Source organism: Ictidomys tridecemlineatus, chromosome 11 (assembly GCF_052094955.1).
Source record: "Ictidomys tridecemlineatus isolate mIctTri1 chromosome 11, mIctTri1.hap1, whole genome shotgun sequence".
Lineage (NCBI taxonomy): Eukaryota > Metazoa > Chordata > Mammalia > Rodentia > Sciuridae > Ictidomys > Ictidomys tridecemlineatus.
In genome coordinates, this window is record NC_135487.1 from 55,395,808 (window position 1) to 55,423,091 (window position 27,284).

At 35.2% G+C, this 27,284-nt stretch overlaps 2 pseudogenes; one reads left to right on the forward strand and one right to left on the reverse strand.

Annotated features, from left to right (window-relative positions):
- Positions 1 to 561: 561 nt before the first annotated feature.
- LOC101958976 (septin-7 pseudogene) lies at positions 562 to 1,626 on the reverse strand (annotated as a pseudogene).
- Positions 1,627 to 1,831: 205 nt separating this feature from the next.
- LOC101958695 (oligosaccharyltransferase complex subunit OSTC pseudogene) overlaps positions 1,832 to 27,284 on the forward strand; it is a 28,092-nt pseudogene continuing 2,639 nt past the window's right edge.

Here is a 27,284-nt window from a genome sequence, read left to right on the forward strand (position 1 = left end):
CAAATAAAAAAGAGGGTGTTATAAAAAAGCTCTAGGTGCACTGTAAGCATATAGAGTTTTTTTTCCCATGTGTATTTTTAAACAATGAAAGTGTCAAAAAATCGGGTCAACTGTGTTAGACTAAATTACATTATTGTATAGGCTGCACTGAATGGAATCTTTATAATTATCATAGAGAAGCATAGTTAGCATCATATTATGTCAATTTATCCTCCATGAAAACCTTCCAGAGTCCTTTTATTCTGGAATATCCTGTAAACAATCAAACTATCAGAATATGATTGTACAACAGTAAAATGTTCTCTTGCATTAAATTGAAGACATCTTTTTAATAAAATTTTTTTTAAATGTAGAAAGGTACTTAAGGCTGTTACTTTTTAAGTATACAACATCCTAGACAATTCAAGGCATCTTAATCTCCATCAAGAACAACAATAAAACAAATTTTTGTCATGCTGTTAAATCCATCATTATGGATAAAACTGGTGCAAATTGGTTAAACAGATCCAACAAACACTGATGTCCAAGCTGGCATGTTGGCAACTAATAGGTAACTGGTGGTCAATAGAGAATTTCCTCCTCCCCCTCCTCCTCCCCCCCTCCTCCTCCCCCCCCCTCCTCCTCCTCTTCCTTTCCCCAAGGTCTTCCAAGAATTCTGTTGTCTAAAATACGTTGTTGAGCTTCCCAGTTTTCTTTGTCCTCCTCAAACTGATGACATTTTTCTTCTAATTCCTTATGCTGGGCTTCTAAATTCTTTTTCATTTGCTCATGGCATCGCTGCAGCTCAGCTTCAGAGTCCTTCAATTTTTTTTTAACTTTTTCTTTGACCTTCATTTCAAACACCTGCTCCATCTTCATTTCCATCTTCTTCATCTTGGCTACATGCGCTCTCCTTTCTTCTTCCATTTGTGCCAGAGGGCTCTTTGTAAGCTGCCCTTTATTCTTATTGTTATGAACTCCATTGTAAGTCACAGCTGCTAGTTTTCTGCTTCTGTAGTTCTCATACTGTACATTATTAGTAACATCTTTCAAGTCCTGCATGTGTGTTCTTATCAACATATTTCTTAGAATTATAAAATCACAATGTTCACCATTTTTAAGGTCAGCCACACCCTGACCCTTGCCATTAACTTCAATGATAGTATTACTACCTACCACAGCAAGAGGTAAATGGTCCTTTATCTTTTTAACCAGCTTATTTTCTTCTTCATTTTCTGTTTCTGGAAATTCATATATTTTAATTTTATGTTCTTGAATTTCTTTCATTATCTGTTTTTGAAACTGTTGGCATTCCTCCAGTGTGAGTGTGTCTGCATTGGCAATAAGTGGGATGATATTCACTTTTTCATGCAAATGCTTCATAAACTCAATGTCCAATGGTTTAAGTCCATGTCCTGAAGGAGCAACGAAGTATAAACAACACTGCACTCTGTTATCAGGCATCTGACATCTGTTCACTCGAGATTCTGCATTTAGGTAATCCTCAAATTTACTATCAATGTAGTCAATAACGGGCTGCCAGCAATTACGATTATACACTGCATCTCCAAATCCTAGGGTATCAACTATTGTGAGCAGCAACTGAACACCACCTTCTTTGATTGGATTGTTCCTCCTGCACAGTCTTTTTTATTCTATGGGAAGGATCTGGATACTCTGGAGAGTACTCTGTGAGGAATAATGAGTTGATTCATGTTGATTTTCCCAGTCCAGATTCACCTACTACCATAAGTGTGAATTCAAACCCTCTCTTCACTGATTTTCTATAAACTTGATTTGGGAGATTGGCAAATCCCACGTAGCCTTAGGGTTTTTTGGATGAGCTTACTCCATGGATGTGGATAGTCGGGTCTCTTTATCTTCTTCAACAGTGCCTCTAAGGCTTACTGCATTACGATTTTCTGTGAAAATTTGGAGAGGAGTGGTCAGTGGGGTACAAGGGTGGGGTCTTGCTCAGATTCTGTAAGAGAGTTTTTTAAAAAAATAAAACTTGTAAAGAATTTCACAATTAATTGAGTTCACAAATTAATGGGTCTTTTAGGGGCTAATTAGATATCACATATACCTTAGTGCTATTAGAGATTATGTTTCTTGGTTCAAAGTTATTATACAGTCTGAATATGTTATTACTCTTGTTGACTTCATTTTGTCTTTTCCTTATAAAAATTTACAACTGTTGCCTGTTAGTATTTCACACAAGTACTACTTTTAACAGAACAACCTGATTTAATTTAAGACAATTAGTTATATCCTACAGGAAAGATAGAATAACAAGCTGACTTCTAGTACTGATAGTAGCATATCACTCCCATTTCAAGAATGGTGGAACTGGCCTGCTGGATGCTTAAAATCCAAACTTGGAGACCAAAGTGAAGGAAGTAAAAGGGCCGAGGAAAACTCAGCCAATATTTTGACTGTTGCCCTCTAAGGTCAGCTGGAACTTGGGGAATAATGGAACTTCTCTAAATGTCCTGCAAGTCTGGGGAGTTCCCTGACCTCTCAATCAGGGAACTGGTCATGAAGGTAAACACAACATTTAGTCTGGAAAATGGCTCAATTGCCACCCTGATCTATAGTGAAAACATGATTGGAGACCCTGGAAAGCAGGAGGTCAACCTGTTCACATTCTGTAAAAAGGAGGGTCATTGGAAAAGGATATGACCTTCCAAGGGAAGCCACATATGGTTGGCAAGGCCTTGACTTGGTAGAGGAAAGCTTAAGGAGCTAGAAGGCTTCTCACAAGTTCCTAAGAATAATTCCGGACACATCTCAGCTGACACTTAACAGCAAATCAAAAGATCAATTTTTGACCAAATTGGTCTTAAACACCTGACAGGAAAATATAACCAAAACACAGCCACAAAGAGAGAGAATTTTTAAAAATGTAACTTAACATGTAAATTTGTTTTAGTCTCCCAAAAGTAAGTAAAACTGGAAGGTGATTAAAAAATTGTTCTTATGCATTAATGTCTAAGAAGTATAACAAAAGACACTGTCAGAGTCACAAGTTTGTTCTGAGTCAATTTGAGACCTAAGAATTTTCCTAAATCTGTTTTTCACTGGTTTGATTGTATAACTCTGATATTTATTCCTCCGATTAGTCTATAGAACAGAATTTGACACATGGAAGCACTAACAAATTACACCCCAAAACTCTCTACGATGCTGAAAGGGTTATTTTTCTTTCTTCTTCCTTTTTAAATTTTTTATTCTAATTTGTTCTATATGACAGCAGAATGCATTACAATTCATATTACCCATTAGAAAACTGATGCCTTTGGTTGTTTTCACTATAGCTCAGGGTGGCATTTGTGCCATTTTCCAGACTAAATGTTGTGTTTACATTCCTGACCAGTCTGACAATGTAACTAAAATCTTTAAAGATGTAATTTTCAAGTAGATGCTATGTTTTCACCTGTTTCATCATGGGGTCCACTTTTCTTTTTAAATTGTATATATATATATATATATATATATATATATATATATATATATATATAATATTTTTAGTTGCAGGTGAACACACACTATCTTTATTTATTTTTATGTGGTGTTGAGGATTGAACACAGCAATTGAACTCATGCATGCAAGGCAAGCACTTTACCACTGAGCTACAGTCTCAGCCCCATGGGGTCCACTTTGGAGATCATGGTTTTCTGACATTTTCTGGTGGAAGAAACTGCTGATATCTATAGTCATTATCATACCATTGGTGAATTTTGATCTTGCTATGTTTATTGTTGTATCAGTCTTTCTCCAATACTTATGTCTTCTTGGTTTGTTCATATGACATCTGCCTCCCAGATGGCTTTACAATCTGTTTCTACTAAGCCAGAGAATTACCATGGCCCCTTGGGTAGATCTTACTCATAGTCTGAAGCATTTCACTGACAAATTGGAGCAAACATTGGAAATACCTCCTCTATAGTTCTATGCCCCTAATCAGCAGGAAATAGCTATTGATTTGATTTCATCCTTCATCTTTGGATGATTCAGGGTCTCCAGTCTTGGGGTGGGGGGAATGTTAGTAGCAGTGAAATGCAGGAAAGGTCACAAGTGTTCTTTAAATTACTTTAGGATTCTTCTTTAAATTTCTTCTATAGTAAACAAGAAAGCAAAGTTTGGTAGTTAATTTGTAGAAAATAAACAGAAGAAAAAGGAGCTAATTGGGAAATATGTAAAAAATAAAGAATCAATGGGCTAACCTTGATAAGGTCCATTGATGTTGACATGAAGTTAAGAATTATGGCTAAAGGTGTCTCCTTTATGTGGGAAGGAAGATTCCTTTAGTAGCTTGGGTGCACTAAGGTAACTTCTGACCAGCTATTAACCGCAGTGCCCACATTAACATGGACTTTTAGATGAAGCCCCCTAAATAGGATGGCCACCATGAGTTCTGGAGAGGACCAACTAAGGTGAAAAACTCCTCTGCCTGACATGAAGGAATAGTTGAACACCTGATTGGCAAAGAGTACAGAGGTACTCCAGTTCTCCTATTAAACATTAACCAGTAATAAAGTTGAGGAGGGTCAGCATTGTCTTCTTTGTCAGTCTTTGCCTAAAGATGACCCACACTCTTTCCTCAGAGTGCTTTTTTCTTAAGCCTCACTTTTCATTAAGTTAATTTTCACTTCTAATAAACTTCTCTTGCATGACTTTTTGTGAGTGACTTTAAATCTTCTTTTGTTAAAACACAAGAACCTAGGTTTGGAGTTTCAGCTTCCTGCCTTTCTGTGATAGCAGTACTGCACAAAACAATAAAATCTCACTGGTTTTATTTCATAAATGCATCAGAACTGTAATTAAGTTTGGTGGTTACTAATTTGACTCAATTCTCTTTGTAGCACATACTGTCTGTCTTTAATATGACTATAAGTGCAAGTTTAGTCTACACTTTTTTTTTCTCCTTCTCTTAAGGTTTACATTTGTACTTTGACAATCATCCTAGACCAAGAATATTATTTTGTACACTCTATGAGCCAGGCCTAGGATAATTGTTTGGTTAGATAGGCAAAACAGATTCCTAATGAGGTAATCCTCTTAAAAATCTCCTGACAACCCTCACAACAATTCCCAGACATACGAGTTTACAAACCACATAAAGCAACACTTCATAGGTTTTATTTCCATCTCTCTACATCTCATTTTTTTTATCTTTCCACTAAATCTGTATACATATTTTTTTTCAGAGGCAATGCTGGGCTCTTGCCTTTTACTATTTCTGTCCACTGTTATCAGTGATTTAGTCTTATTTCTCTTAAGGAATCAGAAAAAAAAATCTGAGAAGCAGGAGTTGTCAAGGAAACCAAAGCCAATAGCTCTGGAAGTTCCTGAAGGAAGCCATTTCTCTGAGACAGATAAAACACACAGTCTGATTTGAGAGGATAGCAAGAAAAGATGCCAGAAGATTCCAGGTCAATGAGATGAAAAGGAAAAGATAAAATGCAGTATTTATAAGTGAAACTATTTTTAGATCACTAACAAAGGCTTGGAGCAAGAGATTTAAAACAAGAATAAATTTCTTTTGCTTTCCAGAAAATGAACAGATAAGGAACAACAATTTGGTATATAAAAAATTAGAAGGTATAAATAAATAAGGGTCAGGACATGTGCTTATTGGCTCTTTGGCTCTGTTTTTCAAAATTTATTTTTAATTTTAATTTGTTATATATGACAGCAGAATGCATTACAATTCATACAACACACATAGAGCCCAGTTTTTCATATCTGTGGTTGTACACAAAGTAGAGTCACACCATTCATGTCTTCATACATGTACTTAGGGTAATGATGTCCACCTCATTCCAGTGTCTTTCCTACCCCCATTCCCCTTCCCTTTCCCTCTCTCCCCTTTGCCCTATCTAGAGTTCATCAAATCCTCCCACTCACCTCCCCAACCCCATTATGAATCAGCATTCTTAAATCAGAGAAAAAAATTCAGCATTTGGTTTTTGGGGATTGGTTAACTTCATTTAGTATTATATTCTCTAACTCTATCCATTTACCTGCAAATGCCATGATTTTATTCTCTTTTAACGTTTAATAATATTCCATTGTGTATATATCCCACGTTTTCTTTATGTGTTCATCTACCAGGGGCATCTAGGTTGCTTCCATATTTTAGCTATAGTGAATTGTGCTGCTTTAAACATTAATATGGTTGTGTCCCTGTAGTATGCTGTTTTAAAGTCCTTTGGATATAGACGGAGGAGTGGAATAGTTGGGTCAAATGATGGTTACATTCCCAGTTTTCCAAGGATTTTCCATACTGCTTTTATAACGGCTGCACCAATTTGCAGACCCACCAGCAATGTATGAGTGTGCCTTTTCCCCCACAACCTTGCCAACACTTACTGTTGTTTGTGTTCTTAATAGCTGCCATTCTGAATGGAGTGAGATGATATCTTAGAGTAGTTTTGATTTGCATTTCTCTAATTACTAGAGATGTTGAACATTTTTTCATATATTTGTTGATTGATTAGATATCATCTTCTGAGAATTGTCTGTTGAGTTCCTTGGCCCATTTATTGATTGAGTTATTTGGGGTTTTTTTGGTGTTAATATTTTTTAATTCTTTATATATCCTAGAGATTAGTGCTGTATCTGATGTGTGTGTGGTAAATATTTGCTCCCTAAATGTAAGCTCTCTATTCACCTCACTGATTGTTTCTTTTGCTGAGAAGAATCTAAACTAGGGATAACAGGAATCTATCTCAACATTGTAAAAGCTATCTATGTTAAGCTCCAGGCCAACATCATTCTAAATGGATAAAAGTTGAAAGCATTTCCTCTAAAATTGGAACAAGACAGGGACACCCTCTTTCACCACTTTTATTTAACATAGTTCTTGAAATACTGGCAGAGCAATTAGACAGATTAAAGAAATTAAAGGGATACTGATAGGAAAAAAAGAACTCAAGTTAGCGCTATTTGCTGATGAAATGATTCTATACCTAGAAGACCCACAAAATTCCACCGGAAAACTTCTAGAGCTAGTAAATGAATTCAGCAAAGTAGCAGGATATAAAATCACCATCCATAAATCAAAGGCATTTCTGTATTTCAGTGACAAATCCTCTGAAAGGGAAATGAGGAAAACTACCCCATTTACAGTAGCCTCAAAAAAAAAAATACTTGGGAATCAACAAAAGAAGTGAAAGATCTCTACAACAAAAACTACAGAATGCTAAAGAAAGAAATTAAAGAAGACCTTAGAAGATGTTCTTGGCGAGGCAGAATTAATATTGTCAAAATGACCATACTACCAAAAGTACTATACAGATTTAATGCAATTCCAGTCAAAATCCCAATGACATTCCGCATAGAAATAGAAAAAGCAGTCATGAAATTCATCTGGAAAAATAAGAGACCCAGCATAGCTAAAGCAATCCTTAGCAAGAAGAGTGAACAGATGGCATCACTAGACCAGACCTTAAACTATGCTACAGAGCAATAGTAAAAAAAATAGCATAGTATTAGCACCAAATAGACTTGTAAACCATTGGTACAGAACAGAAGACACAGAGACTAACTCACACAATTATTTAATATTATATTAAATAATGGTGCCAAAAACATATACTGGAGAAAAGATAGCTTCTTAAGAAATGGTGCTGGGAAAACTGGAAATCATATGCAACAAAATGAAATTAAAACCCTATCTCTCACCACGCATAAAACTCAACTCAAAGTGGATCAAGGACCTTGGAATTAAATCAGAGACACTGAGCCTAATAGAAGAAAAAGTAGGCCCAAATCTTCATCATGTCCGATTAGCTCCCGACTTCTTTAAGAAGACTCCTATAGCTCAAGAATTAAAACCAAGAATCAATAAATGGGATGGATTCAAACTAAAAAACTTCTTCTCAGCCAAAGAAACAATCAGTGAGGTGAATAGAGAGCCTACATTTTGGATCTGTTTTATTAAATTAGTTTATTGCCCAGAATCTATCTAATTACATTCTGCTATTGAGTAGGTTAAATATTCTTTAAGAATACCCAACTCATCATGTCCAAAGTGAAACTCATCTTCATTAGCAATTTCATTGACCAAAACTATACTTCACTTTCACTGTCCCAAATTCTTTCCTTTCCCTCAACCCCACATTCGACCAGATACCAAGTCCTGACCTTTCTACCTCCCATACAGCTCTAAAATGAAATAATTTTTATGTTTTTCCCATTGGCCATTCTTGGGTTCAGACTACTATTGTTTGAAACTTCTTGCAAAGTGTCTCTGGCTTTTATTCCTAACTGTGCCTAAATACACAGAACCATGTATCTACTCACTCCTGGCTTTGCCAGAGTTTGTCAAACAAAATTACAGGACACCCAGTAAAAACTGAATTTCAGATAATCAATAAACATTTTTTATTATAAGCACATCTCAAATATTGCATGAATTTTTGCTATATTTGCAAGTTACGTGACCTCAACATTTCATATTTTTCTAAGCTTCTTCAAAGAACCATTTCATAACACATATGTTTTCTGAGTAACCATTTTGCAATTAAAAATTTTTTATTGGGGACATTTCAGTTATACAATTTAGCATTCATTCTAAAGGGGTTTTTTTGTTGTCTATCTGAATTTCAAATTTAATTAGTATCTTATATTTAATCTGATAAGCTTCCTCACCTCTCAACCATTTGTTTTGTCATTTAGAATTACATATGTAGAGTACTAAGCCAAACATGTAGAAATAAATATACTAAACTCAAGATACTGGTTTCAATAAAATATGAAGTAGAAAAATACTATCATTTAGGGATACATAAAAAAATTCAACCATATGCATGTTTGTATCATATATAGATTTATTTATTTTTTTGTCTGGGGTTTTTTCCTTTTTTCAAAGAGTCCTTACAGTTTATTTCTTAAGCTCAGTATTATGTATACAGACTTTTTTGATATTACTATACTTTTTGTATGTCAAAATATTTATAATAAATATATTTTTTTTAAAAATTAAATAGCTTTCTAAGTAAAACCCAAAGAACCTAACATGGATTACAAACACCTTCAAGGTTTCACTGACCCTGCTTACCTCTCTAATCTTGCCATTTTGAGTTTATACATTATGGTCTGGTCATACTGAGTCAGCATTTTTCCTCAAAAAGCTTCTTAAGACTTTGCCCATGTCACTTCCTCTCTTCTGAAATCAGTTCTGCCCTCTTCTTCTTGTCATTGAGAGAAGTTTTAGAAAACCTCTCTGGAATCTTATTGATGTCTAGATTAAATTCCTTTGTGTTCTTCCAGAACATTCATCACTTTCACCATCATTTTAAACTCAGTTGCATATTGTAATCTTAACTTAATTCTTTGTATCTTGCATTACAAGATAAACTCCCAAGCTTAGAGACTGTATCTTATTTATTTTAATAAACTTGGACCCTGCCCAATGTCTTGCACTAATGAGCCTTAATAAATATATACTGTAGGGTTTAATTAACTAATGATGGGCTGGCTTATTTGACATTCTTGAGGCAGGCTGCAAATTACTTCTAATGTGAACCCTGTTTTATAATCAGTATTTAGATAAAACTATAAAGTCTTACCATCTCATAGTGTGTTAGAAATCATAACTTGGAATACAGTTCTTATCTGTCATTCATATTACAAGTTTATTTTCAACATCATCTATTATCTAAACCATGTCTTCCTTTTGTTATTTCCAATTAGCACATCATAAATCTTCATCAGCTTATATAAACATTCTGAAGATATATGGTAAATTTCTAAAAATTTCTTTTTATACTCATATATTCAAACATAATAAATACATAGGTATTATATATTGATACTACTTGCATTTGTGAAATCTAATAAAAATTTCATTAATATCTATATATTCTTCTTAGCTTTTTCCCTTCATTTCCCTTGGAGTCCATATGCTGTTAACTGATGATTATAATTTACTAACACTCCTAACCCTGTATGTAAAATCCAACAATTCATTTTACTTTAATAAAACAATACAACTTTACTTTATTATGGGTTTACTGTCTCCTATTTATCAGTTTTCTGAAAATCATTATTAAATTAACCAATGCTCTTCCTTCAAGAATAACTAATTTTAAGATATTCTTTGAGTCCTTGCCTTTCAGCATTTCCTCATTCTCCTTTGTATAAAAGAAGGTGGCAACTTGGAAAGAGTTGAGTCTAGAGCAATTGGCACAGGGAAAACAGGTTAATGAAACAGAGATTTGCTTCTTTGCTCTAACTGTACTCTGTTCACTTTCACTTCTCAAACTTACTAATTGCAACTCTCAATTGATTCCAAGTCTCACAGTTTACATTTACAGCTTCCAAATAATATCATCTGGGTAATTTTGAGGTAATATCAAGGAAAGAAAAATAATCAAGTGATTATTTAAATATTGAAGACCTCCTATTGCTAAAATCTAAACCTAATGTGGTCCCTTGACTGTTATGAAATGTGGCACAAGGAATACAAAAAGTTATTGTCTGGCAAATACTGGTTGACAGGCAAAATCTTATATGATGGCATTTATTACAATGGATTCTTCATGGTCCATGAGCTCACACGGTCCTCAGTTTGTAACAAGTAAATAAATCTAATTTTCTCAGCACACTAACAATGGTTATATTTTTCAGGGTAGACTTGAGATAGGCAAGGATAAAAGACTAACATATCAGAATTCCAACCTAAAATTAATGGTTGAGTGGACTAGAATTACTCATCAGTACATCCCTGTAGACCAACTAAATACAAAGCCAAGCTAGCAGAAGGCAGCTTAGTGAGCATGCAGTGAGAATAAGAAGAGTCAGTTATTTGATTCTAATGTTTAATGACATGGTGCCTTGAGAGTCTGACATGCCCTGTTCCACAGGAGCAAAATTTCTGTCTATGAGGCAGATGGAGATTCCGAGACTAGGGGAGCACCAGACCCCTCCTCACCAACATCCTGTGGGGATGGTTAGCGCTAACTCAGACCTCTGCGACTTCTTTTTTTTGCATTCCTGGATGAACAACATATTTATCTGCTCTCCACTTTGTTCTTCAGATATATTAGGCATTGAGCATGATTGCTGCCAAGTTTGCCCAAGCAAGCCATTACATGTCCTGAAATGAGTTTGTACATCTCTGCTCTATGTGATCATTTCAAATTTTATTTTTCAAGTAACTCTGTTGATTTTTGTTATATTTTGGAAAGGCATCTTACTGTGGTACCTAAAAACTGAAATACATAAAATTAAAAGCAAAATATTTTTAATATTTTATGTCAGGAAATAGGAATTGGGATAGATGTTAACACATATAATCTATGAATTCAAGTATTTATTATTCATTTCAAAACTACTCTTTATGAATACACATGTCTACACACACACACACACACACACACACACACAATTTCTGACAATTACTCTTAGTTCTTAGAGAGTTGTTAAATAACCATAGATAGCAGAAGCAGAAAGTAAAGAAAGGGAAGGAATAGGAAAGGAGAAGAAACTTGATCATGTCGATTAATTTTAAACAAAACATATTACAGCATGCAGTCAGCTTTGTTTTGTTGAATCAGTCTCCAATTTTTAAATCTCATCATTTTTTTAAGCTTCATACTGTAGGCACTTTCTACTATTTTGTGTTCCTAAATTTTTATAAAGCCCTAGATACTGTATATGGTTTTTTTATAGTCTATTATTTATTGTACAAAGATTTTTTTCATTTTGAATATAGTTTGAATTTAATGCTATGACTATCAATCATGTATTGTTTTTGCTGTACCTATAAATCCTCTTTATTTTTATTTTTTGTGGTGCTAGGGATTGAACCTAGGGCCTTTTGCATGTGAGGCAAGCACTCTACTAACTGAGCTAAATCCCCAGCCCCCTATATATTTTTAAATGTCTAACTGACATTACTTCAGTACTCCTTATTTTCTAAGATTCTTCACAGAAGCATTTTTATCAAGAACATAGGCTTTCTGAATGACCATTTTGGATTGAGACTTTTGCTTGGAAATATTTCAAATACAATTACAATAGTCTTTTTAATCACTTGAATACATTATTCCTTAAGCACTTGGAATAACAAATTATATTTCTTACATTATTAACAAGACATTTAAAAATGTACAGCAATCATTAGAGTGAAATTATTTGCCATTAACTTATAGTAATTCTAATTTATTATGCCTTGTGGCTATTGAAAGAAACAAAGATTTATAGGCATGAACATGGTTAGCCAGTCACAAAATCAATCAATGGCACTATGTTTGGAGCACTTCAAAGGAGGAACTGATTTTATTATTTTAGATATTGAAAAATTGCAAGATTGACATTTAGAATAACAGCCATACATCAATTACATGCTATATAACAACTATCATTCCATTCTCTTCACCTATAATGAATCTCTGATAGAATTTCTCAAACCATCTGTGGTAAAAGACCAATTTTGTTCTATTTTCAATCTGTTGCAAATTTCTGGGAAAATGAAAATTTTGTGTGTCATATAAAATTGTATAGGTTGAATAACATTATTCTGTTGAATTTCTATGAAAGCTTCTAAGTGCTTAACCTTTATTTCTGACCAGAAATAAATAAGCACTAATAAGTACTCATAAGTACTGATATACAGACCACACTTTGAGTAGCACTGTCCTAAAAATGAGAATTACTATTTCCACTTTTTGTTGGGAAACAAAACAAAACAAAACAAAATAAAATTGAGACTTGGATCAATAAAGTAACTTGCTTGGATTCATTCAGATAGTCAATAATAAGACCAAATTTCTATACAGGATTAATTCCAAATTGTGAAATTTTAAATAAGTATGATATAATATTCATTTTGATTTAAATAATATTCTAAAATTGTACTGTCCAATGTAGAAGCGACTAGCAACATTTTGCTATTTAAATTTATATTAATTTAAATCATATAAGATTAATTTTATTTAGTCAGCTCTTTAGTTGTACAGTGACATTTCAAGTATTGAAAGTCACATGTGGCTAGTAGCTACCATATTGAAGAGGACAGATAAAGAACATGTGCATCTTCACACAAAGTGCCACTGAACTGTGCTGCTCCAAAATATCAATAATTCCTCTTAGAAGTCATTTATAAGTTAATATTAAACACTTTCAGGTCAACTGCCTAGCACTCAATGACACTCCTCCTTAAGAAACTGCCCTCTTGTCTCAGTGCCACAAAACAAGGCAAATTTTCCTTCTCTGACTGCTCCCACCTTATGAGCCATTGCTGATTGGACCAGCTGTGAACAACTCACTAAAGCCAAGCCAGATAAAGGTTCACACTAATCTTAAAGTGACTTATATGGGTGAAAAAAAATCAATACTCATAGTTTGCTAATCCAAATTATTTTCCAAGAGAAAAAGAAATACTAATTAAAGCCTGTAAAGAGAAATTTGACCTAGACTCCAACTAAACACCCAGCTCCATTTTAAACAACTATAGTCAAGAGGCAAGTCTGAGTTATAACAATGTGGCAGCTAGTAGCACTCTGTGGGCTGGAGAAGGGTTTTTGCCAAGGAAGAAGGCACAGTTGTAAATTTTATATCTCTAGCTTACATTGGGTGTGCACTTACTGGCTACTAAAATGTTTAAAGGTATTTGGCATGCATGATTCCATCCAAAGGTCCAAATAACCTTTTGAATGTATCAATTTTACAAATGAGCTAATTAAGGCAAATGAGACCTACATAGTGTTAGGACATAGTTAAAAGCCTTGGCGGTTGCTCGAACATTCTGCTACAGGAATAGTAGTCTACAACACAATAAAGTATTGAGTGGAAAAAATCAACAGGAATTTATAGCCTCACAAACAACTACTATTTTTCATTTTTGTATTAAAAATGATGAAGCAGTAATGACAGTATAGCACTTTTGCCAACCCTTGAAAGTCATGTTGACCCTAGTTGCCCAGATTTTTTCCCCTAATGTTATTTTAAGGAAAAAAAATCATAGATGGTGACTGAGTCTAAGTCTCAGACGAGAAAAAAATTATATCTATATATGTTTACCTATTTATCTACTTGTTATTAGAAAGGACAGATCATTTTAAGAATGTATATTACAGTGTTTAAGGAACAAAGGAATCATCTTAAAGGGATTTCCAACACACTAAGTTGTTTCAATTTCATTATTATTGTTAATATATAAAACCCACAAATTCGGTAACAACACCGAAACAAAAAAGGAAGTTCAATATACTATGTGCAAAACGTTACTTTGAATATAAAAGGATGGGCTGGGGATGTGGCTCAAGCGGTAGCGTGCTCACCTGGCATGCGTGCGGCCCAGGTTCGATCCTCAGCACCACATACCAACAGAGATGTTGTGTCTGCCGAGAACTAAAAAATAAATATTAAAAATTCTCTCTCTCTCTCTCTCTCTCTCTATCCTCTCTCACTCTCTCTTTAAAAAAAATATATAAAAGGATGAATATGACAGAACATATTTGATTAGTTTTAATATACATTGAAGACATTAATATACAGGTATATTCTCTTTATTCTATTAATATATATGTCTGTTTATAAAATACAGATATGATATTTTTTCTATATGTATAAGCAATTGTCATGATTCAGATATGAGGTGTTACCCCAAAGCTCCTGTGTTAATGCAGGAACATTCAGAGGTAAAGTGATTAGATTATGAAAGCTGTAACCTACTCAGTCCATCTTCGTTTAAATGGATTGACTTGACTGGTAACTCTAGGCAGGTGTTGGGGTAAGGGCCTGGAGGAGGTGTGTTATTAGGGGTGTGTACTAGAAGGGTTCACCTTCCCTGTGGTCCCTTCTTCCTTTCACTCTGCTTCCTGACCCTGTCATGACTTGAGCAGCTTTACACCACAGGGCTCTTCCCCATGACGTCCTGCCTCACCTTGGGCTCAGAGCAATGGAGTTGGCCATCTGTGGACTAAGACCTCTGAAACTGTGAACCCCAAATAAATTTTTCCTTAAGTTTTTCTTGTCAGGTATCTTGGTCACAGCAATGAAAAGCTAACCAAAACTGCAATATGTTGCATATATAGAGTACTATAAATGAGCCAAATGCTCCCAGAAAAAGTTGATACTAAGACTGAATCAAATGGGTGATTGGCTGGACACACACATCTGTAATCCCAGCGGCTCAGGAGGCTGAGACAGGAAGTTCAAAGCCAGCCTCAGCAGCATCGAGGTGCTAAGCAGCTCAATGAGACCCTGACTCTAAATAAAATACAAAACAGGACTGGGATGTGGTTGAGTGCCCCTGAGTTCAATTCCCAGTACACCCCCCCACACACCAAAATGGGCTGATCAACCCCATGTGTAATATATGATAACCGAGCACAAAGTAGATCCAATAATTGATCAGCGCTAGTGGCCATAAATAAAACAATCAATTTAAAGAAGATTTATCTATGTGTTCTAAAATAGTTAAATAATGGACTATTCCAAATGTAAGAATTTACTAAAAATTGATCTCTCGTCTTCTCATAGATAAAAACATTTAGAACACCTTTAAATGGCCCTCATCAATTAATTAAAAATGAGATTCTGATATGACTTAAAAGATTTCCAAAATCCATGTCAGAACAGATCCAATATATCACAATGGCCTCATCTCAAAGAACTAGGTGGTTTTATGGTTATGAACAGGGACATGGGCGACAGTATTATCAGGACAAGAATAATTTGCTTCTAGCAAGTTATTTGATATTTCTGCAACTGAGTTTCCTTACCTATAAAATGAGAGTTATGATAGTTTCCATCACATGGTTATTGTTTTGGTTTGGGTTTAAAACAAAAGCAATATCTTACCTACTGTTGCCAGAATGTAATCATTGGATGGCAAACCACCAGTCCTAAAATAGTGCCAAGTATAAACTGGAGGGTAAATATATTTTTTAAGCTGTTGATATGCCCTTCCGTGGATTATCCTTTCAGGGAGGTCTTTCTCCATCTTGCATTATCTTTCTAAGGAATCAGCTCTTCCTACCCTCCTAACCCTCCCTATTTTCCATCTTCTTTTCCTCCAAAATAAAAGCATACTGAGGGACCTTGGAGTACTTAACAGTAATTCTTTATTGTACTTTATAATAATTCTTTATTGCTGTTAACCTTATCCTAAACACAGTGGTTTATAATTGCAGAAAACAAAATGACAGTAACTACTGAAAGAAATGAAACAGAAAGACTGGATAGTAGCAATCCTTGGCATACATCATAGAACCCTAAAAAATAGATATGGAACCTTCCTTAATAAGATAATCTTTTTGTTCCTTTTAAAATGCGTATTACTTATTTAGTTCTTGACAACTTTGTGCCCACTGGACTTGAATTGTGGATTCTGTGCTAACTACACATACAAGTTTTAACTAGGAGTAAAACCTCCTGTCATTTTTCATTGCCTGCCAATGATTTGTCTTTTATCCCACTGATACCTTTGAGAATGTTGGATGTTGCCAGGATCTGCCTCCTAAAATACTTGCTCCCAAGATGTAGGCTCTCTATTTACCTCACTGATTGTTTCTTTTTCGAGAAGAAACTTTTTAGTTTGAGTCCATCCCATTTATATATTCTTGGTTTTAATTCTTGTGCTATAGGAGTTTTATTAAGGAACTTGGGGCCTAATCCCACATGATGGAGATTAGGGCCTAATCTCTAGGGTATATAAAGAACTCAAAAAGCTAAGCACACACACACACACACACACAAAAACAACAACAACAACAACAACAAAAAAAAAAACCCAATCAATAAATGGGCCAAGGACCTGAACAGACACTTCTCAGAAGAGGATATATACTCAATTAACAAATATATGAAAAAATGTTCATCATCTCTAGCAATTAGAAAAATGCAAATCAAAACTACTCTAAGATATCATCTCACTCCAGTCAGAATGGCAGCTATTATGTAGACAAACAACAATAAGTGTTGCAAGGATGTGGGGGAAAAGGTACTCTCATACACTGCTGGTAGGACCGCAAATTGGTACAGCCAATATGGAAAGCAGTATGGAGATTCTTTGGAAAACTAGGAATGAAACCACCATTTGACCCAGCTATCCCTCTCCTGGGTCTATCCCCAAAGGCTTTAAAAACAGCATACTATAGGGACACAGCCACATCAATGTTTATAGCAGCATAATTCCCAATAGCTAAACCATGGAGCCAACCTAGATGCCCTTCAGTAGATGAATGGATGAAAAAATGTGGCATATATACACAATGGAATATTACTCAGCAATAAAAGAGAATAAAATCATGACATTTGCAGGTAAATGGACGGCATTGGAGAAGATAATGTAAGTGAAGTTGGCCAATCCCCAAAAATCAAACGTCAAATGTTTTCTCTGATATAAGATGACTGACTCATAGTGTGGAAGAGAGGAGGAGCATGGGAGAAATAGATGAACTCTAGATAGAGCAGAGGAGTGGGAGGGGAAGAGACAGGGCAGGGGGTTAGCAATGATGGGGGAATGTGATGGACCTCATTATCCAAAGTACATGTATGAAGAGATGAATTGGTGTGAACATACTTTATATGCAAACAGAGATATGAAAGGTTGTGCTCTATATGTGTAACAAGAATTGTAATGCATTCTGCTGTCATGTATTTAAAAAATAAAATCAATTTAAAAAAATACTTATTCCCCTCAACTAGGTTTTTTAAGGTAGAACTTTCATGTAAGATCAAAATCTCATTTTCCTTTTGTTTCTGCAGCCTGCCTTCATCCAAGTCTTAGTTATGAACATTTTTATTCCTATGTCTTTTATAGGTCTTGTGAGTTATTCCTGTTTTCTAGTAGCATTTATTGAGGTCTCACCATGGACTTTGCATATTTCTTCCTTACAACAACTCTATGAGTTAGACAACATGATTAGCCGCATTTCCAGTTGAGTTTGGCTCCATAAAATTAAAAAATCATTTAAAGGTCAAAATGATATAAATAGTAGAACCAGAGTTGGAACCAGATAGTCTGGGTTCAGAGCATGTGCTTATCATTGTTTCCACACCACAAGATACAGTTTGCTCTGCTATAGCATGTGTTTATCTAACACTAGTTAGTGAATACACATTGGCATAGGAATCCTATAAGTATAATTTGAAAGTTGGGTTAGTCTATAGGAAATTCTTCATAGACAGGGCAAGTGGATGCAGTGAAAGAAATAAACTACGAAAGGAAGACAAAAACATATCCCTAGCTTGGTTGCTACACAGGCAGGAACTCTTTCAGTTATGTTTGGAGAAATGTAAAAATGAGCATGGGCGTGGTTCCATAGCTCCTTTCCAGAGATATGCATGCCCAGCCTTGCTGTGCTCTCAGCTAGCAGAGCTCAATATCTTCTCTGTCCACATTTACAGAAACCCTATAGCTCAGAGTTCTTCCATCTACATTGTTGTCACATCTGCATGCCAGCATTTCACTCTGCTTTTTTGCATTTTTACTATCTTTTTTTTGGCAAATTATGTGTATTTATTTATTTTTTTTATTGTTGGTTGTTCAAAACATTACATAGTTCTTGATTTATCATATTTCACACTTTGATTCACTATCTTCTAAATCAGTATTCAGACATATTAAGCTACCTTTCTGGACTTTCTAAAATTCCTCTAGAGGTATCAATTATTATTTTTTTATAGCACTTTGACCATAGATTCACATGGGTTTGAGTGGTCTGAACCATCCCCCACTTTTTTTCAGTAAACTGGGGATTGAACCCAGGGTCCTCTGCATGCTAGGCAAGCACTCTATCACTCAGCTATGCCCTAGTCTATTTTGTTACTCTGTGATTTGTAAATAGTGAGGGTTTTCACAGGCATATGTTATGCATGAGGTTATAGTATCAAACAAAACATCTTGAATTAATTATCAACACAAAGTTATTATTATCCTAACCTTAGCATTTTCATCATTATAGACAAACATTTTTTTATGGCCAAGGCATTAGACTAATTAGAATAAAAACTAATACAAAAGTTAATGCCCCCCCCCAAGTTTTTTTTTTCGCCAATGTACATATTTTATCTTTCCTAAGAAAGATAAAATATGTACATTGAAAAGACAAATACCATTGTTCATTAAAGATAGTCAAAGTGAAAGCTATGAAAATTTCATGGTACATTTATGATACTGTAGAAAGGATGTTAATCATATAATTAGACAATTTGCATTTGAATAGACTCTATCCCTTGACCCTGAGGAAATGCCTATACTTCATGAATTCTAGTTTTCTTGGTTTTAAAATAGAAAGAACTATACCTATCTTACAAGACTGTATAAGAATCAAATGAAAACTGTCAAAGTGGCAGACACTGAATTTATTAACTTCTTTCTTTCCTTTAAGTAGTGCATAAACATCATTCAGGTGTCTCAGCATTTGTTTCTAATAGCTAGAAATAAATCAAGTGGTCCCTTATTTTGTAGTAATTAAAAAAATATTTTTAAAACCTCTGCCTCCAAAGGTCAACAATGAAGTCACTGGAGGTAAGGTAGAGTTTCTCATCACTGAGAAGTCAAAATTGTGTCCTCCAGATTTAGTTTCATTCTTGTTTTTTTTTTATAGCAACTTTATAAAGATATAATTCACATACTATATAATTCATCAAATTTCACTGTATATCCAACCTCCTTTTTTACATTCACAGAACTGTAAAACACCACAATGAATCAGAACATTTTTTGTGACACCCCAAAAGAAACTGCACCCATTTCCCTCCTAAAAAAGAAGCTAGAAAACTGGGAAGAACCCCTGAAAGTCTTACCATTCCTTCAGCTTCTTCAAGAAAGAAGTTAATAAATTCAGCAGTCCAAGGTTCTGCTACTTTTTGAAAGTGTGGCTCTGTTGTTTCAGAATGATTTGGATAGCTAGGTAGGGAACAGATGGAAACAAATCGATGGTCTTGTACCACCCACCAATGTGCTGGAGGTGACGAGAAGGGCAAATATGGAGCAGGTTCTGGAGCTCTGTTTCTATTGTAGAGAGAGGCCAATGATCAGTGACTCAATGTGCAACCAGAAAGGAATGTGGTGAATAGCTACCCCATCGAAAAATGAAATTGGCTGACTCCTAACCCAAACAAGTAGGAACCAACACTAAGCAACTAGCCCCTCATCACATAGCTTTGGGCTCCCACCCTGGACACTCTGATTTTCTATACCCTCTTTAGTGTCCTAATTTATATGTTCCTCTTTTTTATGCTAAAATCCCTGCATTAGTTGTCTGCTGAAGTGTTATAAAATAATAAACATGCATATCTCACAGTTTCTGTGGGTCAGGAATTTGGGAACAGTTTAGCTGGGTGACTGTGGTTCAGGGTTTTCATGTCCTAACAGTCAAGTTGTTGGCTGGGGTTGCAACCATCTGAATGCTTGACTGGGCTGAAGGATTTTTTGCCAGAGTGGCTCATTCCATGTCTGGGAAATTAGTGCTAATTGTTGGCTGTAGGCTTCAGTTCCTTATAGACTTCTACAAAGGACTCAGGAGTATCCTCACAATGTGGCAGCTGGCTTCTCCTGGAGTGACAGAATCAAGAAAGAGAACAAGGAAAAAAGGGGGCTTCCTCTTTGAGAATGAAATAGGTCATATCTCTGGTGGCCCAGTCTCCAAAGTCACACACCCTCATCCTATTCATTAGAAAGCACTAAATCTTCTGGGTTCAGAGGTGCAAGCCTGTAATCTCAACTACCTGGAAATCTGAGGCAGGAGAATCACAAGTTTGAGGTTAGCCTGGGCAATTTAGCCAGACTCTCTCAAAATAAAGGGCAGGGGATATATCTCAGTGATAGAGCTCTACCTCAGTGATAGCTTCACCACTGAGCTATATCCCAGTACACAAAGACAGAAGGGAAAAAAAAAAAAAGGGCACTGATCCATTCCACACTAAAAGAGATGGGAATTAGGCTACAAATCTTGAAGAGAGAAATATGAAATAATTTTAAAATGTATTTTAAACTATTGTTCTCTTGCTTCTTCTCACCTACTTTCTTTTGATGTCTTCATTGAAGACAGAAAGAAGATGGAAAATGTTTACTTTCTACATATATATATATATATATATACTTCAGATAAGAATGTTTTCTTTCAGGTTTTTTATTTTTTCTATAGATTTTGGAGGCAAATCAATTATTGTGGGTCTGGACACACTTATTTACTTATTGGTCGTATAAATTCAAGCAAGCTATTTAGCTGCCCTGAACCTCAGCTACCCTGTCTATAAAATGGGATAATGGTAATACTAGAGGGTTAGTGAAAGCATAATATAATGCCATATACATAAAAAGTGTTCAAAAATTGAAAGTATAACACAAGGACTAGGGATGTAGTTCAGTGGATGAAAGAGTGCTTGCCTAGTATATGCAAGGGTCTGGGATCAATCCCCAGCACTGCAAAGGAGGGACATGAGGAGAAGCAGAGGGAGAGAAAATTCTACATAAATAGCTAGGTTGTAAAAATTGTTGGTGCTACTATCAGCACCTGAAAGTATCATGTATACATTTATTAGTATAGAACATCAGGCCATTTTTTCCAAATCGACATAAAATTTTTTCAAGTTGGGCTGGGGTTGTGGCTCAGCGGTAGAGCACTCACCTCACACACGTGAGACCCTGGGTTTGATCCTCAGCACCACATAAAAATAAATAAACAAAATAAAGATATTGTGTCCATGTATAACTAAAAAAATTCAAAAAAAATTTTTCAAATAAATTAGCATTCGTCTATACTAATTCATTTGAAAGGAATGAGTTCTGCAATGAACTAAATTATTCCTCCACTAAAAAATGTGAAATGCGCATTGTATTTTTACCCTAGAAAATGTTGAGAAAAAATAAGTTTAACTTTTTGTCATTCACACATAGTATCTTTCATTTGAAGTGAATGAACCAGAAACAGCCAGTTTGAATAAATGGATGATTTTGAATAAATTTCCTTCTAACTGGTGACTTTATCTTTAGACTAAAATTAATGAACACTTGGAATTGTTTATGAACTCAAAACTTAGTATGCTTTAATTTTATAGCTTGAAAAAAATTCTTTTTCTTTCTTTCTTTCCCTCCCTTCCTTCCTTCCTTCCTTCCTTCCTTCCTTCCTTCCTTCCTTCCTTCCTTCCTTCCTTCTTTCTTTCTTTCTTTCTTTCTTTCTTTCTTTCTTTCTTTTTTTCTTTCTATACTGGGGATTGAATCCAGGGGAACTTTACCACTGTGCTACATTCCCCAGTCTTTTTTTTTTAACTTTATATTTTTCAGATTGAGACAGGATTGCCAAGCATGCTTCTAAGACTGAGGCTTAGAAGCTGAGGCTGAACTGGAACTCGCAATTCTTCTGCCTCAGCTTCCCAAGTCACTGGGTTTAAAGGCTTGTGCTGCCATGGCTTGTGAGAGACAAAATTCTTAAGAAATAGACTTAAAGATGACATTATCCTTGAAAATTATTGCATCAGTTAGTACAATCACTTTGGAAAGCAGTGAGGGGATTGTTCAAAAGACCAGGAATGAAACCACCATAAGACTCACCTATTCTATTCCTTGGTATTTATTCAAAAGAATTAAAATCAGCATACTATGTGACACAGCCTCATCAGTGTTTGCACAGTAGCCAAATTATGGAACCAGCTTGGTGCCCATCAATAGATGCACGGATAAAGAAAACGTGGTGTACATACACAATGGAGTTTTACTCAGACACAAAGGAGAATGAAATGATGGCATTTACTGGTAAATGGATGGAAATAGAGAACATCATGCTAAGTTAAATAAGCCAGACTCAGAAAGTCAAGGATGGAATGTTTTCTCTCATACGCAGAAGCTAGAGCAAAATAAGGAAAAATTTGGAGGGAATTCCATGAAAATAATAGGGAGATCAGCAGAGTAGAGAAAGGGAATAGAGAGGGAGGGAAGAGGGACAGGAAAAAAGGAGGAACTATGGAGTGAAACTGGCCAAGTTATGCTATGTACATATATAAATATACCAGTGAATTTCACCCTTATGTATATATCTACAATGAATAATTTTAAATTTTTACAATTTTAAAAGAGGATAAATAGTAGGAAGACAGTAGAGTAAAGGGAACAGGGGAAAGGAGGTGGGAAGGGAAAGAGGAAACCCTTGGGAATGAAATGGAGCAAATTATGTTTCATGCATGCATGATTAGGTTAAAATGAACTCCACTAGTGTGTATAACTATAGTGCACTAATGAAAACATCAAAAAAGAAAAACATTCATCAAAAACATTTAAAAATATACAATATAACATTGTATAAATGCAATTGTGTGAAAATATTTGGTCATTTTTTTTTTGATACTAGGGATTGAACATTTTACCACTGAGTCACATGGCCAACCCTTTATATTTTGAGATAGTGCCTCACTAAGTTGCTTAGGGCCTTGCTAAATTGATGAGGCTGGCCTAAGCATTATGATCCTCCTATCTCAGCCCGGGATTACAGGTGTATGATGCCATGCCCAGCCTGGTCAGCCTTTTAAAAAAATTTACTTTTGGTTGGCTTCTCCCCTTTTTTTCTGTCTCTTTTTTTTGTGATGCTTGGAATTGAACCCAGGGCCTTGTGAATGGGGAGAAAACACCCTATCAACTGAGCTATATCTCCAACTACTCCTCTTTCTCTTAATGTATATCAGCAGTAGTTGTCTTTCCTACCAATCTATTATAATAGTAATAATAATATTAATAACAACAACAAATTAATAAATAACCTATATTGAGACTCATATGTGCTGACACCATTTACTTTATGGATATTAACTCCTTCATTTATCCCAACAATCCCATGAAGTCCACATCCCCATTTTACAGATAAGAAAATTAAGATACAAGTTAAGTAACTTATCTAAAGTAACCTAGTAGATCATGTTTGGATCTATTAAGTTTGACTCTAAATTAAGATCCTCTTATTTTATTATGACTATCTTGATTTTTCTCCAGAATGCTGATTCTATTTATCAGATATACATATACATACAAAGATTTTATGTCTATTTTTATGAATATGGGATATTACTTTTATTATACATACATGTACCTTTAGTTGCTTTTCTCATACAACAATACTTTCAAGAAATTTTAAAAGGGGCTGGGGATGTGGCTCAAGCGGTAGCGCGCTCGCCTGGCATGCGTGCGGCCCGGGTTCAATCCTCAGCACCACATACCAACAAAGATGTTGTGTCCGCCGAGAACTAAAAAATAAATATTAAAAATTCTCTAAAAAAAAAAAAAGAAAGAAAAAAGAAATTTTAAAAGTCCATTGTTATACCTCTAATCCTCTAATCCATTCATTTTCTTGATCACAATATTCCATTCTTTAGACATATCTTTTTTTTCTTTCTCTTTAAATGTATATATTTCTTATTTTTTTAATTGACAATAGAATGTATTTTTGACATATTGTGCACAAATGAAGCATAGCTCCTCATTCCTCTGGCTGTACATGGTACAGAGTCACTCCAGTAGTGTAATCATATATGTATATAGGGTAATTATTCTGTTTCATTCTACCATCTTTCAAATCCCCATAGCTCCACTCACTCCTCTCTACATAAACCAAAGTCCCTTCATTCTTCCCTAACCCCTGCCCCACTGTGGATAAGCATTCACTTATCAGAGAAAACATTTGGCTTTTGTTTTTTTGGGATTGGTTTATTTCACTTAGCATGATATTCTCTAGTTTCATCCATTTACCTGCAAATGCCTTAATTTCACTCTTCTTTAAGGCTGAGTAATTTTCCATTGTGAATCTATACCACATTTTCTTTATTCATTCATCTGTTGAAGGGCATCTAGGTTGGTTTCATAGTTTAGCTATTGTGAATTGAGCTGCTATAAACATTGATGTGGCTGTGTCTCTAGTAGTATGCTGATTTTAAGTCCTTTGGGTTAAACCTAACAGTGGGATAGCTGGGTCAAATTGTGGTTTCATTCCAAGTTTTCTGGGACTCTCCATAGTGCTTTCCAGAGTGGTTGCACCAATTTTCAGTCCCACAAGCAATGTATGAGTCTGCCTTTTTCTCCACATCCTCACCAACACTTATTATTGCTTGTATTCTTAATAATTGCCATTCTGACTGGAGTGAGAAAAATCTTAGAGTAGTTTTGATTTACATTTCTCTAATTGCTAGAGATGATGAACATTTTTTCATGTTTGTTTATCTATTGTGCTTCTTCTGCAAAGTGTCTGTTCAGAATCTTAGCCCATTTATTGATTGCATTATTTGTTTTTGTGGAGTTAAGTTTTTTTGCTTTGTATATTCTGAAGATTAGTACTCTATCTGAGGTGCGTGTGGTAAAGATTTTTTCCCATTCTGTAGACTCTCTTATCATGTTATTGATTGTTCCCTTTGTGAGAAGAAGCTTTTCCCATTTATTGATGCTTGATTTTACTTCTTGCATTTTAGGAGTCTTGTTAAGGAAGTCAGGTCCTAAGCCGATGTGATGAAGATTTGGACCTCCTTTTTCTTCTATTAGGCACAGGGTCTCTGTTCCAGTATCTAAATTCGTTCCACTTTGAGTTGATTTTTGTGCAGGGTGAGAGATAGAGATTTAATCTCATTTTGCTACATATGGATTTCCAGTTTTCCCAGAACCATTTGTTGAATAGGCTATCTTTTCTCTAATGTATGCTTTTGGTACCTTTGTCTAGGATGAGATAACTGTATTTATATGAGTTTGTCTCTGTGTCTTCTAATTTGTACCATGGGTCTACATAGCCCACCCAGCAGTTGTTCTTTTTTCTGGCCTATGGAGTCTCAGATGTGCATGTAAATCTTAGTTTTCAGTCCTTTGGCTCATAAGGGAATGATTAATGCAGATTTCTAGAGCTCTTCCTCTGGATAACTTCTTTGTTGCTACAATTCTGATTCAGCTTTCTGATCACTGTCTTCTCAGCTAAATGATACCAACTTCTTTGCTTAGAATTCCTCTTCTTGCACTCTTCTCTGGAAAGCTCCTCCAGAGAGCCAGGCTAACAGTAAAGCCTTACTTTTTCCCCCCCTCTTTCTCCCTTCTTTCTCTAAAGTGTCATAGCTCTGCTTTGTCTGTTGTCTGAAAATAGTTCTGTCCAGTTTTCTACTTGTTTATGTAGGAGAGAAGGTAAGGTACCATTTACTCTGTCACTACTAGAAGTTCTCTTCTTTGAAAATGTATTTCCAATTTAATAGCATAAACTTTTTTCAAGTCCTTTTGGAAGTATGTGGAAGCATGTTAGAAAAAAAAATGATGTCAGTTCTTAGTGGGTCTCCTTTGTGTATTTCCTCCTGAGGAGCAGAGTTACTTTCTCTAGAACAAAGTTTTCAAGAGAACGTTCTTTGATGATGGAAATACTAATTCTCTGGGTTGTCTGAAACAGCAGCCATTGCCCACATGTGGCTCTTGAGCTGTGAAATATAGCTAATGCAGCTGAGGAATTGGATTTTAAATTTTACTCCATAATAATTAATTTAAATGTAAACAACCCATATATCAATAGTGTCTATCCATCACAAGGATAGAAAATTATTTTAATGTTTCATAATGGCAACAATCAAAAATACAAGTAACAATGAATCTTGGTGAGGATGGGTAGGAAAAGCTACACTCATTCATTTCTGGTGGGACTGCAAATTGGTGCCAACACTCTGGAAATCACTATGGAGATTCCTCAGAAAACTTGGGAGTGGAAACAGTGTTTGACCCAGCTATCCCACTCCATGGTATGTATCCAAAGGACTGGAAATCAACATAGCTACAGTAACACAACCACATCAATGTTCATAGCAGTTCAATTCACAGTAGCTAAGCTATGGAACTAACCTAGGTGCTCTTCAACAAATGAATGGATCAAGAAAATGTGGTATATAAACAATATTACTCAGCCAGAAAAAAGAATGAAATTATGGTATTTGCCAGAAAATGGATGGATCTAGAGACTATTATGCAAAGCAAAATAAGCCAATTCCCCAAACTCAAATGTCAAATGTTCTTTCTGATATATGGGTACTATCACACAATAAGGATGGGTGGGGGGACATTAGAAGTTCAGTTGATTAGACAAAGGGGAATGAAGGCAAGGGAGGGGGACAGGAACAGGAAAGACCGTGGAATGATTCTGACATAACTTTCCTATGTACATATATGAATATGCCACAGTGAATCTCTACATCATCTACAACCACAAGACTGGGATCCTAATTAGAATAAGATGTACTTATATATTTGTATAAATAAGCCAAATTATACTCTATTGTCATGTATAACTATAGAGAACAAAAAAAGAAAAAAGAAAAAAATTATTTTTATGTTTCAGAGCCA